This window comes from Falco naumanni, chromosome Z (assembly GCF_017639655.2).
Source record: "Falco naumanni isolate bFalNau1 chromosome Z, bFalNau1.pat, whole genome shotgun sequence".
Taxonomy (NCBI): Eukaryota; Metazoa; Chordata; class Aves; order Falconiformes; family Falconidae; genus Falco; species Falco naumanni.
In genome coordinates this window covers 75,150,081-75,171,440 of record NC_054080.1, presented here as the reverse complement: position 1 = coordinate 75,171,440, position 21,360 = coordinate 75,150,081, and the positions used below count along the sequence as shown (strand labels likewise).

Genomic DNA, 21,360 nt, shown 5'->3' with positions numbered 1-21,360 from the left:
CAGGGCAAGAGGAGACGGCCTCAGTCTGTGCCGGGGAGGTTTAGGTTGGGTATCGGGAAAAACGTTGTCACTGACAGGGTGGTGGAGCACTGGGACAGGCTGCCTGGGAGGTGGTGGAATCACTGTCCCTGGAGTGTTTAAAAAATATGTAGATGCACTGCTTAGGGACAAGGTTTAGTGATGGACTCAGTGGTGCTGGGTTACTGGTTGGACTTGATGATCTCTGAGGTCTTTTCCAACCTAAACAATTCTGTGATTCTAATGCGAGTAACTCAGCTAACTCACTGGAACTAAGGGGAAGTTCAAGAGGTTGCTGCAACTTGGGATGTCAGCGTTACTCAGACCAAACCTGAGAGAGAAAGAAGGCACCCTGCTGAGATCTGGTGTATGGTAGGCAGCTCTGCTAACAATCCTTTTATTTCTTGCCTTTATTTGAAAACATAAGATAACTTTTGAGAATAAAAATAAAGAAAGCAAGCCTGGCTTTTGACTTAACAGATTTTTTGATCTTTGGAAAATTCCCTTCTAAAGCTGTGGCCAACTCAGGGTTGTGACACCATCAGAATAATGAGTTGGGGGAGTGATACAGCAGGATTTGAAGGGATGATGTGTGCTTGTGAGCACGTGATGAGGATAAAAGGGCCGTACAGGAAAGGACATTGTGTTTCTGCCTGTGTAATGGGAGACAGCAGAGACCCAAGGGCAGAGGTGGGGGGGCGGTTTATCATTCTTCCTGGAAGACATTAGCAAGTGGATGGATGGAGGCAAGAAGGCAAGCGGGAGAATGGGAACATTTGAGGAGTGAGTAGGACAGACTGAGAAGGCAGCTGGCACTTCAGGCATGGGAGTCAGTGTCCCTCTTTCTGGGCAGCAGCAGGGAGGGAGGAGGCAGTGTAGTGGCAGCGGAGGAGGTCAGGCTGCTCACGGGATTTCCTCCAGACACGTCATCTTCCTCCTTTTTTTGCTCTTACGCTCTCATTTCCTCCCTTCTAGACAAAACTCTGGATGTAGGTCTGTGAACATGTGCAATAAAGCTAATGAGGCTGGCGGTGTTCCCTGCTGCTTGGTGGAACATACACTGTGGGTCTGAGCCAGCCCTGGGGGTCCTCGTATAATCCCTCAAACACCTCTTTTAAACCAGCAGTGTGGACGCTGAAGGAATTTTTTCAGGACCTTGGTTCTCTGATACTTAAAACTATCTTCTCAGTTGCTGCCTGTGATTTATGGCCAATCTAGAAATACTTGTTCTTGCACCACAGTGTTGTTTCTCATGATGAAGTCTCTTTAGTAACTCCTGATGCTCAGCTAATATTGCCATCTCCACTAAAATTTGTTCTGCTAAACCAGACAAGAACTAGGTTTCTGCTCATAAGCAGAGCTCTCCATTTCCAGTCATAGGTGCCTAATTTCTTTGCACAGCCTTTCTAGCATCACTTTTCCCTAGCTTTAACACCTTCTCATTATCAGTCCCTGCTTTTGTGGGCTTCTCATATTTCCCAGCCCATTTCCATTATGACACCTCATAGTCCTTTCACTGATCCCACTCTCCTCCAGTTTCACCAGTTCCCATCTGCTATTGTATGCAATGTCGGTGGATTTGTTTGGTTGGTTTGGGGTTTTTTTTGAGACTACCTAGGTCTGAGCTGTCAGATTTGTCCCTAGAATTAGGTTTGCCCAGCCACAACCTGTGGTGAGATTCAGCTGGTGGTGAGATTCAGCTGGTTCCCGAATGACATTGAGTGCCTCTTACTATCATGCATTTAGCCCTGCAAATGGCACTGCTCCCGAGTCACCTCAGAAGCAATGGAGACAGCTTACAGAAACATAGTTTGACAGATTAGAGCTGGGAAATTATATATCAGAGCCAGAGTCAAGTTGGTCCTGCACATTCTAGCTTTGCCAAACCCACATTGCCTTTTGGCTCACTTTCCATCCTTTATTATTCTCTCCTTCAAGCCTTCTGAAGCCTTGCATGCTATTCAGGTCAGCCTAACAAGGTGGAAGTCACTTGGATTTATTACGTATTTTGCACATTATTCTCCAGTCCCATAACCTCCACCTTCACAGATGAATAGACCCTTGCTGCCAAGCTGTCAGTTCCTCATTTCAGTGCTCCCAGACATGTAGCATGGAAGCGATCCTCCCCCAGGGATCAGAGGAGTTTGAGCCCTCTGAACATTTAGTGACCACAGTGCAATATTTTCTGTTTTCTCGTTTTCTATTTCAGGCTGTTTCTTTCCCTATGGGTGGTCTGGCTGAGACAGGTTATTCTTTTGTAGGATTTTTTTTTCATCTGCCTGTCCTTCCTGAAAAAAAGCATATGACAGAAGGGTCCCCAGGGTCCCTTTGAAGCCTGTCCCTCAGTCACCCATGACCATGAAACAGGCTTTAGATTCACTGGAGTGCCCAGCAACATCTGCTCTGCATTTGGTCCCCCTCCGACCAGAACACCAAGGAAATCCTCCAGCATCATATCAGCAAAATCTCAAGAAACCATGATGAGCTGCAAGGAGAGAACAAGCCAGAACTGCAGCACTGCAACCACCTTAGCAAATTTCCTTACTCCTAAATGTGTCTAAGTCAAATATAGACGGAAAAGCAGGCAGGTGAACTGTGCTTCTCTAATCCCCAACCTTGGTGACATCTGTCAGTCTGACCTGAGGACCTCCATTTCCACACTCTTGCTTGACAGTGAGCAAAAGCAAGACTCTGACATGCTTGAGCTGATTTCTTAGCAGTGTTTTGTGCATTGTAAAATACACTGAAAATGAATGCAGTTCACACTGGGAAAGAAGAGTGAGAGTTTCTGGCAGCCTGCAGTTGACAAGCAGAAGTCTTGAAGCATAGCATTAATTATTTCAGTACAATATAATACAATGCGATAAATAATGTAAACATATTGAAAGTTCAAGGAATATCAGATAAGATTCAGAATACTTGGAGATGAAAGCTTTTATTCAAAGATACTCATCTCACCCTCGAGCGCTCAGGACGATGGCAGGCCTGCTGCGCCCATCACAAACTGCGTCAAAGACTTCTTCCAGCGCAGTAATGACTTCACTTTGAAAGCAAAACATTAGCTTCGAGTTCTGCTAGGACAAAGTACGTAGTGCTCTGTGCTCTCACTCTTACGTGCCTAAAAGAACCTTCAAATCTGTTGCCTTGACAAGATTAACTCAGATGAACTTCAACCAGTTCCTATTTATCTTTACTTGATTTTCTGTACATATGGAGGTTTTTGTTGTTTCAGATATTAAAACCCCTTTACTTATACTTGCATTTAAATGGCAAATAACTATTCATTGGACAACAGTGCTTTTCTGAGGTGCTCTTTTTAGTATTTTTACTGTTTATTAGAACCACACCCAGAATAAGACTTCCTTTTATCATCTTTGTGACTATCTGCTGACAAAACCTGTAAGTTGTCACATCTGGTAGGGCCATTATTGATAGAAACCAATGGCTCAGATGCTAGTTTCCTGTAATGACAACTGTCACCCAAAATTTTCCATCTATTAGCTATAATTCAGAAAACGTGAAAATACCAACCCTGTGAACCAGCCTATGGGGAGGTATGTTTGAGTTATGTGACTTTTGCAAAGAAGCACTCACAGTGCCTGCTGGGCATCTTTTTTCTTTTGTTGTCCCCTCCTCCTACACCACTCCCCCACCCCAGCCCCCCCGAGATGCTGTTTCCCGAGACTCCCTTTTATTACCCACCAGTCTGGCAAACTTAGGCACAGAAGCTTTGTGTGTCAGAAACACCCTCAGAAGCAGAAAACATAATTTACTGTGGTTTACCTCTTTCCTTATCACAGCTAGAAGTGCAGACAGGTGTATCGCTTTGGCAGCTGCAAGACTTGATGAAGTCAAAAAGCCTCCTTTAATTTAAGTTGTGGCTAAACATGGTCAGTTTATCCTTCTTTAGCGCAACAGCTTCTCGGGCTGCAGATCCTTATTTGGAATTATTTTAGTGTGCCTGGAGTCAAGCCTAGGTCAGGTCATATGTTTCATCAAAGGAGGAAGTTTCTGAGGATGACCATCACAGCTGCAATAAACCCACACAATAGCAACCAAGGTTTTGTCTCAAAGCTTGGCAGCAGCAATAGCTTATTCCCTTGTGTGTGTATGTGGAGGAGGGGGGTAGTTTTAAGACATAAATACCTTCTGGCTTTCAGTGAAGTTTCTTGTTCAGTTTTGAAACATTTTTCAACAAAACTATCTACCTTCTCACAGGTACCCTCAATTCCCACATGCTGCACATGTGAAGTCTTTGGGGCGTTTTCCTCCTCACCCCTCTTCTCCCCATTTGAAGTAGCAAAATAGCCATCAGCAGATCTTGTAGACCATGGTCGGCGCTAAAGGTGAAGCTATTGTATTGACAACTGATTTCTACAAACCACCCCTTCTTTAAACTGGTAACACTGCATGAGCAATCCCTGCACGTTTTTCTGCAGGGGGAGCTTGTAGTCCAGTTTAGACATTGGAACCAGAAAAAACAACTGAAGAACTTCTGGTTCTTTCAGCTGGAGTCCAGATTAACTAAACTCTTGCCATTACTCCCCAATTGAAGGAGGTTGCAAAGGCTTCAGTCACCTGGAAAGTGCTGCATGTCACCAAATCTATGCTCTCAAAGGGACAAGTTATGAAGGAAATGAAAGCAAAACCTCTACCAGAGGAAGTTTTGCTTCACAGGTCTGTAGGCTAGTGACACTTTTTTTCTCTGTGAGCACCCTTGAAGAAGGAGAAACATGGGGGCGAAAAGCCAAACCTCTTCCACTGGGCCACTTACAAGCTCACACATTAAACCTGGTTTCTGACTCTGTGCCAGGCAGAAGCAAGGGTGTCCATGCCTGTAAACCAGCAGGTACAATCCATGCTTCACAGCAGTCACCTGATAATCAGCATGATGGCGCTCAGTGATCACCCCCTCCCCCTCAATCTGTTTTAGGCCCTTTCACAACAAAAAGATGCCTCTGTAAGCAATATACGACCCTTAATCTCCATAGATGCAGTGGTGCCAGCAAATGCTTTTCTCCACTAAAAATAACAGCAAACAAAATGGAGACCGACACATTTTGCTTGGGAAGTATTTTTCTTCTCTGCCCTTGGCAAGTCATTTACTGACTTTCTTTCATATTTCATAACTTAACATCTTTTCTCCAGACAGCCAAGGTGAGTTGTGCACCTCTCTATGTTCAGTCTTCTGCTTCTGACATTGAGAAAACCTACAGTATTCAGCTGTGCCACCGGGAGTAACCATAGAAGTCAGGCATTTTGCTGAAATTTGAAAATTGTTAGTTAATGTGCATGAGGTTTGAACTGAAGTGACATAGAGGAGGGAGAGGCAAGAAGTGAATGTGGCTTGAGGATATCCCGCTTGAAATTTTCTCTGCACAGTATGTGATGATGAAATGGGAGATAAAGAAACATGTTTTGCTCCTCAACATGATACTGCTCAGGCTCCAGTGTCGGTCTGGTGCCATCCCCAAACCTGTAGTAGCTCACCCTTGGTAATATCTCATGTCTGTTCTGCAGAGCACAATTCCTGGAATATAATGAGCATCAGAAATCCAAGTGCTAATGCTGTAGCCAATTTTGGCCAAGCTGTGGGTTTCATCTGAGTCATGCAATGTGGTTTTAAAAGATTGACAGAAAAGCGTGACTTGGCAGAAAGCGTCGCTAGCGTGAGTTTTAAAAGCAATCTTCTCAAGCAATTAGAAGCCATCAATTTCTGTCACAGAAGAGCCCACCAGTTCTCTCATAGTTTATCACCCCACCATCTGCCCAATTCACTACACATCATTTTGGCCTTTTCCTATACTGCACCAAAGCAACGGTGACTGCCATATGTGTAACATCCATAGAATTAGAGCCAGGGGAGGACCAGTAGATCATTTCACCTAATCTACTGTGTTGCTCAGACCATAGTGCATCACCCAGTTAATTCTGCATTGAATTCAGTGGCTTTGCATGTGTGTCAGATCTCCCAGAAGATTGTCCTCATCTTGTTGCTCAAACACGAAGAAATGGAGATCAGCTGTTGTGTTTTATTTTGTTGGTTAATGGTTCGGAAGTGTTTAGCTTCCTAACCCTCATTTGTCTGGTTGAGGCTTCCAGCTGCTGGTTCTTACTTTATTGCACACTTGTGATGGGAGATCAGGTGCTCAGAGCATGAGAAGATGAGAGGTTTGACTGGGTTGTCTAGCTGCAGGTTTACCAGAAGGGCACTAGTTGCTGGAATGAACCCATGTGGACCCAGTCGGCTTGGAATTAGGTTCAGAACAAAGGAGGAAGAAATGCCAGGTAACAGGCCACTGCCAGGTTGTACGCTTTGGTACTTCAGAAGTCTGCTGGAAGGATCAGGCAGTATTGCCCCCTTCTCCATCCCACTGAACAGCCGGTTAGAAATAAGCTAAAACTAAACATATGTTTCCTTCTCCCACCTTTCCCATGAAGCACCAGAGACTGACCTAGTCCCTTCTCCATGGGTTATGGGTAGCACAAAGCTCCTCTCTTCTTAAATGGTTGGTACATCTTGCTCAAATGCTCCAGGTCATACTGGCTAATGGATTTGGGATCAAGCAGAAGTATTCCTTCAGGTCATGTTGACTTGTGCTGCAGAGCGCTTCCGCCCAGCTCTTCTTCATTGCTTCAGATAACTTTCCAAGCTCCTTCGGCATCTCTGTCTCCAGAAAAGCTTTTCCAATGACAGGGCTTTGCCCGAAGCAGCAGGCCTGCAGGCTCTCTCCATTAATCCTGTTATCTGCTTGTGGTAAACACCAGCTCAGCCCTTTGAGGATTGAGATATTTTTGTCAGTTAGCAGCCGTCCTAACCACCTTCTCTTCTACATCTAGCCAGTTCCTCAGAGCATCTCATCTGACTATATATTTCTGTGAAATAGGAATCTTGGGAAGAAATAGGTCTTCCCCCTTCTGCTATTAAAAACAAACCCTTTGAGTCTTCAAGGGTTTATTTCCATGTAATTAACATTGCAAATTGCCAATACAATATATAGTTCTAGTACAATCAAGAAAAGAACATAGTTTATCTTTGTGACAGTAACAAAACTTGAAGACTTGTGTTGCTCTTGATTAGATTTCTTAGCCAGACTACACAGCTCTCTGGAGGCCCTCATGGCTCTGTAGCCCCCTCATGTCTATCATTTGGATGGAACAGGTGCTTTGCAACTACATAATGGACCATTTTTCAGAACTATAAGCACTCTAAAATACCAGCATGGGCTATTTGGTGAAGATGAAATAATTTTATTGTCAAATGGTGTGAAAGCAAACCTCTTTTTTCTCTACAGCCCAGCAGAACAAGCATATTTCTTACATACGCACCCCACCAGCACGCCCAAGTTCTGCTCTGCACATGGGGTTTCAGCCAGGAGTAACACATCCTTCACCGCTTGCCTAAGGTCCTACCTGCATTAGGATCCTATCTCAGGTGGGGTGACACTGCACGATCCAGTGCTGTGCAGAAATACAGAGATGAGATCCTGCAAGTGTTGTGGGGATTTTTTTTGGCACAGTGCCACTCCAACCAACCACAAGAGCTCTTCCTGCCAGGTAAATTGATTGTTTTTCTTTGGAGCTAGGTCTGGCAGGGATATTGCTCCAATACAGAACAATAAGTCCATTAACAGAAAGCTTGAAACAAAGGCACATGACACATGACAAAAATAATGAGAAATCATGATTGCCTGGGAAAAATACTTTAAATGGGATGGTAGAGCCTTACTACCTATATAAGGTGATTGTTAAAACAGCATTAAGGTTGAAGAATGGCTCAGACTTTGGTTAATATTCATGCTATTGGGCAAGCTGACTTTTCTGCCTTTTCATGAATGCATGCAAGGCATTCACCATGCAATGGTGGCATGGGCTATGCAATCACAGCATGTATCCTTGTGTTGACTGCTCGGCATTAAATCAGTCACCTGAAGGGAAGGCATAACTGGAATGGCAGCTCAGCACAGCAGAGTCCCAGCTGTCCCCCAGGTGTGCACAGTGGCATGCATAGAAGACCCCATCTTCATCCCATTGTCCAGATCAATCACTTCGCCCAAGCATGCCACATGGCTATTTGGAGTGTCCCCAAGGGGAAACGCTATTTACTCAAGTTTTCTCCCAGTAGAAAGCAGGGCATGACACTTGGTGGTGAGAGGTTACGTATAAGGGCAATACCTGGCAGTGCAGGAACTGGTGTGCAGCCATGGTTTATGTTTGGAGACTGGGGAAGGCTCACAGGCGATCAGTTCAGATATAATCTTTGTGAACTGGTCGCTGCGGTTAAATTAGAGAGGGGGAATCCAAGCCCTCAAAATACTGTGCCTGCTTTACCAAGGTCTAAGCACTCTGTCCATAGGATTGCAGGAGAGTGCAGGCTTGGTCATGGGTTTGCCTGCTGGTTCAGGTAGCTGTTTCAAAGTGAAGTGCATACATCTGTGCGTACGTGCCTGAAGCAAAGGCCAATATACCTGATGGGTTGTATTTCACAGTCCAGCTCCTGCAAGGAAAACCAAAGCCTCTCCCAGGTATACTTCTCCTTGGATAAGGTTCATAGAAGTTCAGGATCGAGCCAGTCCTGAGAAACATCACATCTAGGGCTGACAGCATCCAGAGGCAGTGGAGAGGGAAACTGAAATGCTAACTAGAAAATAACTTTCCTCTCTCCTTTGAAGTCTTGCAGATGCAATGCTGAAGCCAGCCCTCTTGGAAAGCACAGAGGCTCGCTGGGTTGTAAATTCACGTACACTGGGGCTCTTTCAGAAATCCTTTCCAACTTCTGTGAGCAGAGAGTTGTGAGAAATCAAAGCCTTGGGTAAGTAGGGCACCTATTGTATCGAGCCTTTATCTTTTCTTGAGAGAAGATGGGAAAGAGCAGGAAGTTTGATGATTTTGCAAAGCTAAAACAAAAGTTTATTTCAGTAGCTGGGGGATATCGCAGGCATCTTCACAGCAGTTTTAAATTTGCATCTCTCAACATTTGATGTCCTCAGCATGCAAGGAACGTACTCAGGCAACTCTGAAAACGTGTAGGGAAAAAGGGAAATTATGCTAACAGGATAACATCCTTGTTTAACTTATTCTCTTGTGAATTTAAACTGTACTTGGGGATGTCATTGTTGAAATTATTCCTCTTGTTCTTAATTGTCAGATGCCTCTTTTCAAAAGCCTAAATATTATTGCTGGGGAAAAGATGTTGTCTGTGATGTTGACTAAACTTGTACTGTCCCTGGAGTACACAGTAAACTATTCATGTGCTCAGAAGAACATGGGAATGTGTGAAAAGTCCTGGAAAAATATAATTACTGCCTGATTTTTCATCCTCAAACCTATTCTAAGCAGCCTCAGGCACCTATTGGGACACATGAAATAATGAAGAGCCAAAATCTGGGTAAGGTTTGTAGTAATGCAAAAGTAACATCCCACCGTTCCTGGGGCAAAAAAGTGGATTTGAGCAGGCAAGGAAAGCCAGGACTGACATGAGCGCTTGTGCTGCTGTTTCCTTCCTAGGGCACAAGACCATTAATTAATGGCTCCTTTGTAAATTGACTCTCAGTAAGAGTCATGTTGTAACAAGGGGGTGCACCATGAGGGGTCCTTCAGGGGATCACCTTCTGAGGATGGAAAATGAGACATCTAAATCTGCTGAGGTGAATGCCAGATGAGAATTTGAGCAGTGGGATGTATCCTCATCCACTATATGCTGCGGATCAGTTTCACTAGGGGCGTGTGGCAGTGAATGCTTAATGCTGCAGGTTGGAGACGTCTACCTGGCCTGGAAAATTAAAGAACTCAGGTCCATCCTTGACTAGCACACAGTATTGTAGCTTCACTTCTAACTTATACTGGGCCAAAAAATGGTCTTTAGTATCTTGTACCACAGGGGGAAACTGGCTGTCATGTACTCTGCCTTGACTGTCATGTTGAGGGTGTATTTTAATGTTAAGCCTTTACTATAAACATGTCAACCATTATGTTTCTGGAAGTTCTTCATCAAAATTTCTCCTCTGTCAGTGTAAGCATTGGTGTGTCTGAGTCTGCTTTTCTGGGGGATTTGAGTTCTATGCACTATGTTGCTCTTAGTGAACCCTATCGTAGTTGTATATGTGGTATGTTCCATAAAAGTGTACTGTAATGTTTTAGAGCTCTCTGTCTTTCAGGATGGATGATGCTAGACAGAGGTATGTCAGTGATAACTTGCAATGACGTTTTAAATGTTTTCAGTTGTAGGCGATTGTGTGTATTAAACACCTAGCTAAACAAGTTCAAATCAAGTTTCGTGATCTTTCACTTGTTTGCACAGAGTTAGGTGCAGGGTCAAATTCTCATTTATGATCCTGTTGTAAGTTCAAAGTCCTGTAACGTTAACTGTGTTAACCGTGGGTCACGTTAATGATGTTAACTTCAATCACAGAAAAAGTGAGCTGTACCTGAGCAGAAAGCTTGCACAAGCCTTGACATACCTCTAACAATACGAGCTCTGAACACACCATTCATACCTATCTGATAAGGTGTTTCATCTTCATTGGGACTAGATTTTATTCTCTTATTGTTCTTTAGCTGATATTTTATGAAGATGTCTCTCCTGCCTTTTAAAGTTCTTTTCTTGTAGTGTTCTCTACATTTAACTGCTAATAAGATAGTTCAGAGGGCTGAAAGGTTTCTTTTTGGGTATTCAGCCATGACTGAAATGACTCCATTTCACCAGAAGGCTCAGAAACTGTTGCTTTGAAGGTTATGTCACTGGTATTCTAACGAACCAGTGGGAAACTGAGACTTTTCACAGCAGCCAAAGGGAGCCAGGTGCATTAATCTTCCTGAAATTCAGTAGAAGGTGACAACTACACTATTGCAAAAGTTAAAATGGAAACTTTGGTCAGGAGTTCTCATGACAGCAGTGGGCTGTAACGATTACATGACTGTGTCCTGCTTTTATACTCAGATTGTGACACCCTTTCTATACTTACACCTCTTATTTTTTTGTTTTTCATCATGGTGCATGCATTGGGGAGTTTGTGCAACAGTCTGACATGCCTTAAACCAAATCAAACCAGAACTAACGATGCCAGGAAGGACTATCTGAATCCCAATCAGAAACACCACCACCATTTCTACCAAGCTGTCCCTCCCTGGGGTCTTGTGCTGTTCCTTCATAAGTTTTGGAGCAAAAGGCTGTTTATAGCCTCATTATAGGGTGTTTAGCATTAAATGTCAGGAAGCATCTGCTGGCACATTTCACAGTAGGAGACTTGTAAATTCTGCAAGTGAGTTTGGGTAGCTGTCGTGAATATACATGGGAGTTCCCTCCAGAGATTTGAATCATGTCTTTGAAGGCAAGTTAACACAGCCTTGTTGCAAATACACTTCAGAAAACCAGGTTCTCAGCAAATGGTCAAGCTGAATACTCAACAGTAGGCATTCTCATCTTCCCTCGTTTCAGTAACATTCACTCTCTGGTCTATATTGTAGACTTCTTTTGCTGGTATTATTGCCATGTGTGAAGGCACACTTCCATGAGACACTGGTTTCAGGCCTAGCACTGCCTGGACCCTGGCATCACAGTCCATTGTGCCATAGGCTGGGACAACACCAGTCTTTGTGAGACAGTTTTGAACCAGTTGCTGAAAAGATGTATTAAAAAAAAAAAAAAAAAAAGAAGGAAAAAAAAGAAAAATGAAGCAAGAAAATGAAAAATACCTGTAGGTCTTGTTTGCACGGCAATGACTTCAAGCAGACATACGCAGACCCCCATCAGCTTGTTGTCACTATACTGTGCAGACATTGCTTTTATGCCAGTGACTCAGATAACGCAATAAAAATGCAAACAAATACACTTCTTTTTTTCTCCAAATCAGCTCCCAGTCTGAGGATGGGGGCACACAGGAGCTTCTGGGAATGGTTTTTGTGTGGAAGCCAGTGTTCTGTGAAACTGCACTGGTGGTTTGTGGCATAACTACTCTGTTTGCATGAAGACCAAACCAGTCTGAGCTGCGGTGTCCTTACTTCAAAGTAGCCATTTCTCTTCACACCTAACCAGTATGTGTTCTTAGATATCCAATTATGTATGGCTGATAACCTGTATGGTCTTTGTGGCCTACATGACACGTCCTAAAGCATGAAGTAGGGCTGGTCCTTGTCCAAGATGTTGAGTGAAATCATGTGGCTGATGGACACATCTGTGTTTTAGGACCTGTTTTCAGTTAGACTGATTTTTTCATTCTATTTGGATATGCAGGAGGGCCAAACCCTAACATCTTTCCTTTCATCCATCAGTGTTGTGCTAAACTTCCATATTCCGGGGTGTATGGTGTGCTTATTTCTGGGGGGATGAGTGTCCACAAGAAATCACGAGAGATCTGTCTGTTGCCATGCCTCTTTCCCAGCACATCAGAGGTATAGGAGGAAGCCACAACATAGCAGGATATTTCTAAAGCAGAAACTAAGGATGAAGAAACATGCTCAGTAGCTCTGCACAAACAGACTCTGAATTCACAGAGGACTAGAATAATAGGTTGTTGGTGTACCCATAGTCTAGAAGATAGGAGAGGGAGGAAAGATTCCCAATACATTGTATTATGTGAAGGAGACAACAACTTTTGAAAAAACTCCTCTGTAAGTAATGTACTGGGAAAGAGCTGAGGTTGTTAAGGGAAGGGCAGATCATGTAAGCAGTTCTTGCAAAATGGCTTTCTGTTAGGCAGCAGCAGATCTTTCCCCTTAAAAATTGCATCATTCTTCAACAGTAGCTTATTAACTCCAAAGAAATGGTGTTCTCATGCTATGAAAGCTCTCAGCTCAATCTGTACTCTCAGTTGCAAGTTGTTAACCATTGTTAATTTGAAGTTATTTTTGCTTTAGTGACCAAAACAGCAAAGACAGGAAAGGATTGCAATTTTGTGTATCCTCCAAGACCAATTCTGAATACTGTGTAAAAGTCTTCCTAACAGCTCGCTGACTCATAGCTGTAGTGCCTGGAGGCAAAACGCTAGCAGGAGAGGCTGTCGTATTACTAGTGATACTAAACCTGAAATCTGCACTATGTGACGCCTTTTTCTCAAGAAGATGTTCTTATGTTTCAATAACAGTATTATGAACTAATACAAGAACTGGCAAGTAAGCAGAAAAATTATTATTCATTTGTACACCCCACCCCCACCCAAAGGTGAGTATTCCCATTTAAAAGAAAAATGTTCTTACCAGGACTTTGGGATAGCCTGTGCTTTTGTTACATGAGAAATTACTTAGCAATTCTCATGTACTGAGATGTCACTGGCATGTTTCTAAACAACTTTTAGCCCCTGATGTCTCCTACTCAGTCTTTTGAGGAAGTGAAGAACTATTATTCCCTTTTATGAATAAGAAAATAGAAGTACAGCAGCATTAACTGACTCACCCAGAATCTGTCACAGATGTGAGAAGGGATTTGAGCTTCATTTCAGTGTTGCTCAGTCTGCTATCCTTCCTTCTTTAGGTGTCCACATGACCCTATTAGTCATAACCATGGCCCATTATCTACTGGGAGAACTTTAAATAAAATGGTACGCTTTCACTGCTGTATTTGCAAACCAAAGAACAGATTTAATTTGGAAAAGGCTGCAAAGAATGGTGGTACTGACAAGTCAGTTTTCATTAGCTGAGAACAAACAGAACAAAAAAACACCTAACAGACAAGATGGTTAAGGAGATGTGAATTACCTTTTAAAAAGCCTTCCACTTCAATAATTCAGCACATTGTAAGGAATGTAAAAAAAAAAAAAATACTACTTTGTTTCTTTGAAAAAAATCCTTCTTTATTCCTTTGACACTATTCTGAATTTTTCAGGCAGAAGATGTCATCAAACCTAAAAGTAGGAGGCAAAAGGGCCTACAGGGGCAGATCAAAGCTTGTGAATTTGCCCTGGAAGTTTGCATTATTGAATTGTAGGAAAATCTACAATGCTGGTGTAGTTTGATAAACACCATTATTTAAGTAACATTTTTTCTATCTTAAGAAGTTTTCATTTGACATCCTGTCCAGTTGTACTTGGGTGATTTTTTTAGGTTAGGTCTGTCTCTGTCTCAGAATTATCTTTGTAAACTATTTTAGGCTGAACAGAGCATTGAAACAAATAACTTTGTGTCAAAAGCTGAACTTACATGGGTGGGTTTTTTTGCACAACCACGGCATCCAGAGGCTTGAATCAGGATCCTGTTGTACTTCACACCATGAACCCCCTGAATAATGGATTATCCTGCAGACTTTGCATACTGTATGTCCTTTTGGGAGGCAGTGAGATGTCTGACCTTTGAGAAAGATTGTACTTTGTGACTGAAATTCTCTGAGTACCATCCAAGAAAATAAATGTTGAGTGCAGAAAGTTGAGTACAATGTGTTGTTTGCATCTCTGATGTCTCCTTTAGCTGCTGCAGTGTGCACCAGCAGGTTTTTAAGGCTGCATGCCTCTTAGATGAATTAAGAGTCCTGGCCATGGTCTATAAACCTTTGTAATACCTGATGTCATACCCGAGTCCAATGATCAATTGCTTTTTATTTACTCAGTGCCACGTTCCACCCACAGCTTTGGGAACTTTTGCAGTCCTTATCAAGTACACGAAGCACACCAAGACATTCTGTAACTTCTGGATCGCATTCAGTGTGCCCTTGCACAGGTTTACCTCCAGATCCTGGAAAGCGTGGTGTTCCCTAGCGAGGTTTGCAGCCGAGCTGGGGAGAAGCCTGGCGTGCTCTGTGGAGAAACCCTCCAGGGATTTTAAAAGAAGCTGCGGCTTTTTGTATGGTGCTGAAAACAATCCCTTCTGGTCGTCGTGACAAACAGCTTCAGGTAGAAAAGAAGACACAGAGCAGCCAGGTAGGACAATTTCTTCATTTTTTCTACTAAAACAAAAGTGTAAAAACTTGCATAGGAGTCCAGATGTCAGCTATTTTTCCCTATATATTTTGAATTTCCTCTTGAATACTGGATTATTCCGCATCAGTAAATGTCAGTTTTCAATAATGGGTCTTGTGTCTAAGTCTTCTCTATGTAGTGCCAGCTTTAGTGTGTCAGCAACACTCAAAGGTAGGGTGGGTTGGGAACACTGCACTGAGGCATTAACAAAGCTCTCCAAAGTCAGTGGGAAAGCACACGACCATTTTACTGACTTTGGATCTTGGTCCCTCTTCTCTCCCTGTTTAAAATTTCTCCATCTCTGTGTGCTTAAATCTAAAGGTGCTCTGAGCTCTCCCTATCACCATTACTGGTGACTGCATATTAATTTAACAGTAAAGGCATGAAACACAGGAATGTTCTGCTTCCATCATAAAGGGGTTTGCACCATAACTGACTTTCTCTGGAGGAGGTGTGCTCCAGCTCAAACTGGTAAATGGGCCAGTTAATGAGTGTTGCTCTCTGGACTGTTGTGTACTAAGTGATAAATGGTCTCACTGCCTTTAAAACTGGGGTGTGTGAGACTAGGATGGAGCATTTCAACCCCTTGCTTATGACTCTTATATAGAAATCACACCATCAGGTTTCACCTGCATATGCCTTTCTTAGTGTAGTTATTTTTGTTTCTTTAAACTAGTATGTGACACACTGCAAAGAGTTGATGCCATCCCATGGATGCCCAAAGACTTTATGAAAGTGGAGAACTGACATGTTGGAGCACATCCAAAGTAACTTCTGTACTGCAGAGAAAAACAACTCCTTCCTGCCCAAATCCTTGCTCATCTGACATAAGAAATCTTCCAATGTTCCCCCATATCTGTCACCAGTTTGACTGTCAACCCAGGACTAAGACGCTTTAGCATGTATTGAAGGAGGATTTTCTCAACAAATCATTGGTCTTCGCTCTTTGATCATGAAGACATGATTATTCAGGTATCTTGATACAGGCAAATGTCCCAGAGAAATCAGCAGGAGATTTCCTAAGCAACGCCACGGAGGGAAGAAAACTTTTTGTTTTAGCTAAAGTGAATTTGCTGCACTAGCCTTGACATATACCTCTGCAAATAATAAATTAGTTCAAAAACAGTATTGAAAGGAAAGGTTAAGGTCATAGTATTGGCGATAGAGGCACTGTGTTATCTCTCAGTGTTGGTTGCAAACCATCAGGGGAAAGGAACACTGCAGTTGGCATTACAGAACTGTTTACTTTCTTTCAAGATAATAACTTATTTTTCTTAGCAATAAAAACTCTCTGTGGATCTCTATTTAGCCAAATGTATCACTTATTGCACTTCAGCTTTGGTTCCGTTAGCTTATTCATGACCTGCAGATAGTTTAGCATTACTGAAAGTCTATTTTGCTTAAGCAAAAGACTAACTGGAAGGAAGGGAACAGTGAAATAGTGAATATTTCACTATTAGTGAATAGTGAAATATTTGCTGATAGCAAAGTGAATCATACTATTTGCTGGCAGCATGACTCTCTTCAAGTCAGCCTGGACACCTGCTTCCAGTTTAACTGGGTATAGTTCATCACCACCAGACAAGACAGATCCCCAGGGTAAGACCAGCTAGTTGGTTGTCTGCCTTAGAGGACCACTCTGTGTTAGCTGGTGACCCACCTTCACATGTGCTCAGCGCAGCAGTGCTTAGTCTGGGTAGACATCCAGTCCCTCACACTCATACGTCCAGTTTAGGACCCATACGTATTTGCATGGGCTCAGCATTGGCTCCAGGAGGAGCAGGATTAGGTTCTTGTGTCCGTGTAAACTGATACAGAGGTGAGACAAAAAGCCACCTGAGTCTCCAACACTCATATAGAAGGAAAGCTCAAAGAGCTGAGTTCTGCTCTACTGTCCATAGCTATGTACATATTTAGATAAATTTATGTCTTTTAAAAACTGTTTTTCACATCTCAAAGGTTGAATTAGGGGGTTTTACTAATGCTTCCAATGCCATACCCTAAGCAGGAGCACTGAAATGAGGTATGTAGGTAGATCACAGTCTGTTAAAGACTTCACTTTTCCCTACATGCTCCAGTGATGGGCGGCAGCGTGAGATGCCTAGACCGAGGGTTAGGCAACACTATGGTAGATGTAAGGTCAAAGCCGGGTGCTTGACCTGTAGACAGGGCCAATAACTATGATCTGTAGATAAGCCAGGCTCCTTTTCCCTTTCCCTGACTCACTGCAGGGGCCTGTGCAGCTCCCTGCCCACCTCCATAGGTTATTCAGCGTTATTCTTTCACCCATTGCTTCCTTCCTACTCCATTGTTCATGTGAGCCTGAGTTTACTGGGACTTGCAGCTACCACAGGTTGCAATTTCAGTGCCAGTCTGGGTTTCCTACTAGTTTAACATTAAGACCTTCACTTTCCTTCCCCTTCCCTTTGATAAGAGCTGTTCTGTGCAATTTACGTTCTTGTTGGGAATACGCTTTCCCCACCTGCCATTTCACTTCTTGGACAAACAAGATCTAGTTTACTTTTCCATCTTAAATCTACAGCTTTGGCTTTACAACGGTACAAAAGATATTGATACAGGTGTGAAGGGAGTGAGAACAATGGTTTTGATTAATTTATGCTTGGTTGCAACAGAGTGCTGTCTTGCATTCCAATTAGGATTTATCTCCCTGCTGTTCTTTTCTAGACCCCCCCCAACCCCACCTTTGGTGTGGTGTCCTTGTGTACTCGAGGGAAAGGGTGGCCATCTCAGGGTGTTTCTGTCCAAGGGCTCTGGCTCTGCGCTGGGGGGGGGGGGGGGGGGGTGGCTGGAGTGGCAACTACCGCGCACATCTCCTGAAGGCTGCTCCCCCGTAACAAAGCTGTGCAAACAGATGTGTGTCTACTCCTGAGTTGCTGTAGTTTGTAGGAATTGTCACATGGGCATAAACTGAAATTCGTGGTGATTTGTGTTTGTCTGTGGGGCTGTAAACCATGACTACTGGAATTAACATCCTCTTCAGCTATTTCTGCCACAAGAACAGCCAGTGCCTCCGCTGCCTGTGTTAGACCTCCCAGGTACCTTACAGGGAGCTAGACTCCACACATAGCAAACACAGGCATCTACCTGAAAATACGTTAAACTCACTGGTTTCCAGTGCTTTTCATTACTACTGTATCAATCAAGCAGTGAGGTTTTCTATCAGTTTAGGTCTGATTCTAAGGCTGTTTCACTTCATCCTAGTATGCTCCTAAAGTTTCTTTTTTTCACATTTGAATCCTTTTGCTTCTGCTGCCTAGCCTTCACAGCTCCCTAAAGTGCCTGCCTTCTTCCTTTGAGTCTTCCCCTTCAAGTGATCTAAGAGCCTCCATGGACACCCCTTCTTGTTTCACTAAACAAACCAAAGACTAGAAATGTGAACCAAAAACCTGATCAAAATTGTAGAATTGCAAGATGAACTGCAAATTGAAACCAGCTTCCAAGATATCATTCATTCAAAAACTTTACACCACACCAGGTGTTGATTAATGAAGCAACACACACTTTGGTCTATTTAAATTTCACGCCTCGCTGGCATGGTTGCCTCATGTCACAAACATTTTTGGGAGTCTCAGGGTATAGATGTGTGACCCACAAGTTTACCATGTGCCAGAGAGTTTTCCCAGAGACAGCTGGTCACCAGACACTACTTTTGACGCTGTCTGCCTGCCAGAGATCGTAATTCTCTGGACTGTCACCAGTTTCCCTCATGGTTAACCCTTGCTGCAAAGTTGTGCTGCAGGTGGGGTGGCCAGGCTAAAATATACTTTTCTTTATTTGTTTACAAACAAGATTTCTTCTCAGCATTTTTCCTGGAGTTGTGTAAATATGTTCTTTCCAAATACGCTCCACAAACTCACTTGGGAGACTGCCTTTGCCTAACCCCATTGTGTTTTATGCTACTTTTTCTCCTATGGACAAAAGAGCAATCTATAGGGAAAAAAAACCCACGTCCATGACTTTCTGGGTAGACATAACCTGTTCAGCAGATGGCATCCAAAGAAACACTCAGACCTCTGTCTGAACCATTTACATTTCTGTGCCATGCTCGCCCCAAAGCTAATCCACTCTTGCTTTTTGTAAGAAAAATTATGACTTTCATTTACCGAGGCAAGAATTTTATTCTGTTCTGATTACATCATCTTTGCAAAGATCTTTAGGGATTACATGTGTTTTCTAGTATTTTGCTTCATTCCAGGGAACCTGACCAGATGCTAACAGTCCTTAGAAGACACTTCTTCACACTAGCCCTGCAAAAAAAGCCCTGTCAAACTAGCCTGAGTAGTCACACAGGCAGCTGTATGCTTGTGGTACCAGTAACCTAATGTGGAACTGGGAGGTAGGCAGAGCATTGCAGAGCTCTGGTTTTGAGATGTGCCACATCCCGGATGAAGAGTGCTTTGTCATTTGCCAAATTGACAAATTGATTCAAGTCTATACAAAAGTTTAAAACGCAGATTTGGAAATAATAGGATACAGCACACAAAAAGAACCTAAAATAACAAAACACACCCTGAAAGATACGCTTAAGAGTACAGTTTCTTATTGGCTGCACTAAGCCTCATGTAGCTTCCACCTGCCTTTCTATTCTTTTAAGCTGGGATATCCTGTCATTACCTGAAGATTATCTCCCTGGGGAGAGGAGGCACCAAAAAAAGGTTGAGGGTTTCTTTCTGTGCCATACCAAGCTAGAGAGCCATGGGTTTCGTGTTTTGGTTGTGTTTTGTTTTTTTTTTTTTTTTTTTTTTTTTTTACTTTCTTTTCAAGAAAACTTCTTTCTTTGTTTCTCCTGACTAGGAATTTGGTACCACACAGTATTGCTGAAACCTTACTTAATTCCCTTTAGTCTCTCAGAGTCTTTGATGAATTTTTCTGTTGTGTGCTTTCATTAGCACATTCCTAGCTTCAGGCTGTGTGTCATTGCCTTCTGGAGATACACTGGCAAAACCTTGATCACTTTGTCAGAAAGAGCAAATGCTGACTCTTCTTATGGGGCCCACAACTAATTTTACCCTGCAAGCAGCACATGAAAAACAAGCATGGTATGACAAATTGAAACGCTGGGAATAGGGTGTTTAACTTAAATACCTGCCTCCCTTTCCATATACGTCCTTGTTTTTAAAGGGATCTTCTGTAGTACACCCCAACAGGAGAAATGGCAACAATTAACCCCAAATAAGAGCTGTATCCCTAGCATCCTTGTAGCTGTAAGCACTGCTCTGGGCATTTCTCATTGACTTAGCTGCTGTTGCCTTCTGCCCCTTCAGGTTCTCCTAAATTTTTGGGAGAATAACATTCCCTCCTTAATCTGCCATCACATCCTGAAGGCCCTGTGCAACCATCAGTTTATTCCTCTCTTTCATACAGCTGCAGGGGATTTGTGTGCATAACTTCAATTTGAGTTAATGGGAATTCACTGCTTTAAACACTGACTGTCCATGTGAGTGGAGATGGGAATAATACAGGGGTTTGTTCTCAGCCATGTAAGTGCAGAGAAACATGCTTTTCTACCAAACGCCTGGAGAACAGATAAAGGAAAAATCTAACATAAAATTAACTGGCACCAAATAAAAGCAAAGGCTGACACTTCCAGGACCTGCGATGGCTGTGCTGTGGCCATACTGGTGCAGCCATGGTGACATACAGTTTATTTACTGCCAAGGTGATGCTGCAATTGAGTGCAAACTGTTGATAAAAATGCAGTTTCCTTGGGGAAATCTCCAGGGAAATAAATGGTTTTGTGCCTATTTCTGCCACGTTGTATTAGCACAGACATTTAGATCTTTGGTTAATTAGCTAAAATCTGATGTTTCAGAGGGGAGCCAGATTCTCTTTTCTCAATACATTAGACTCCCTGGGCCTTGTTTCATAAGATGGCTGGGTTGTTTGGTTTTGGTGTTTTTTTAGTGACTCCATCCTTTGCCACCAGGCAGAGGTTTTCTTATTCTCAGAGCTCACAGAACTTGAGTTATGACAGGTCAAGAAGCCACCCAGTCCCATTCATCAGTGCTAGAATAATACACTCCTATGTGCTCCTGCCCACTTTTGGGACCATGCCCCGATGGAATACTGGTGCTGCTGCCCATCCCTAAAGTGAACATCAGTAGGTCACCCCTGAGCTCCCCCTGACCTCTCTGAAGGGGGCCACCTTACCACCATCTAGCCAGCAAAAGCTATAGTAATATAATGAGGACCTAACATAGAAAACACTACTATAAAATATACAAAATATCATTGGAAGATCATACTTTTCCTGGCAGGCTAGATGTAATTGTAACCTGGAAAAGAGATAGTGCAGTTATATGTGCACATAGTGTATTTAATTTGGAATTATGGTTAAAATGTTTATGAGCATAATGGATGTGACATGATATTTAAAGGAATCCTCTTAGAATGCCACTGAGTTCCTCATGTGAAGGATAATTGACTGTCAGAGCAA

General features: G+C 42.9%; 1 protein-coding gene across 1 annotated transcript in view; it reads left to right on the top strand.

The window, feature by feature from the left end:
* The first annotated feature begins 14,593 nt into the window (after window positions 1-14,593).
* The window catches only part of LOC121080882 (phospholipid-transporting ATPase ID-like), an 86,578-nt gene continuing 79,811 nt past the window's right edge, over window positions 14,594-21,360 (top strand). The window contains exon 1 of the mRNA XM_040579205.1: window positions 14,594-14,864. The gene's annotated coding sequence lies outside the window, so the exon portion shown is untranslated. The remainder of the gene's footprint in view (window positions 14,865-21,360) is intronic.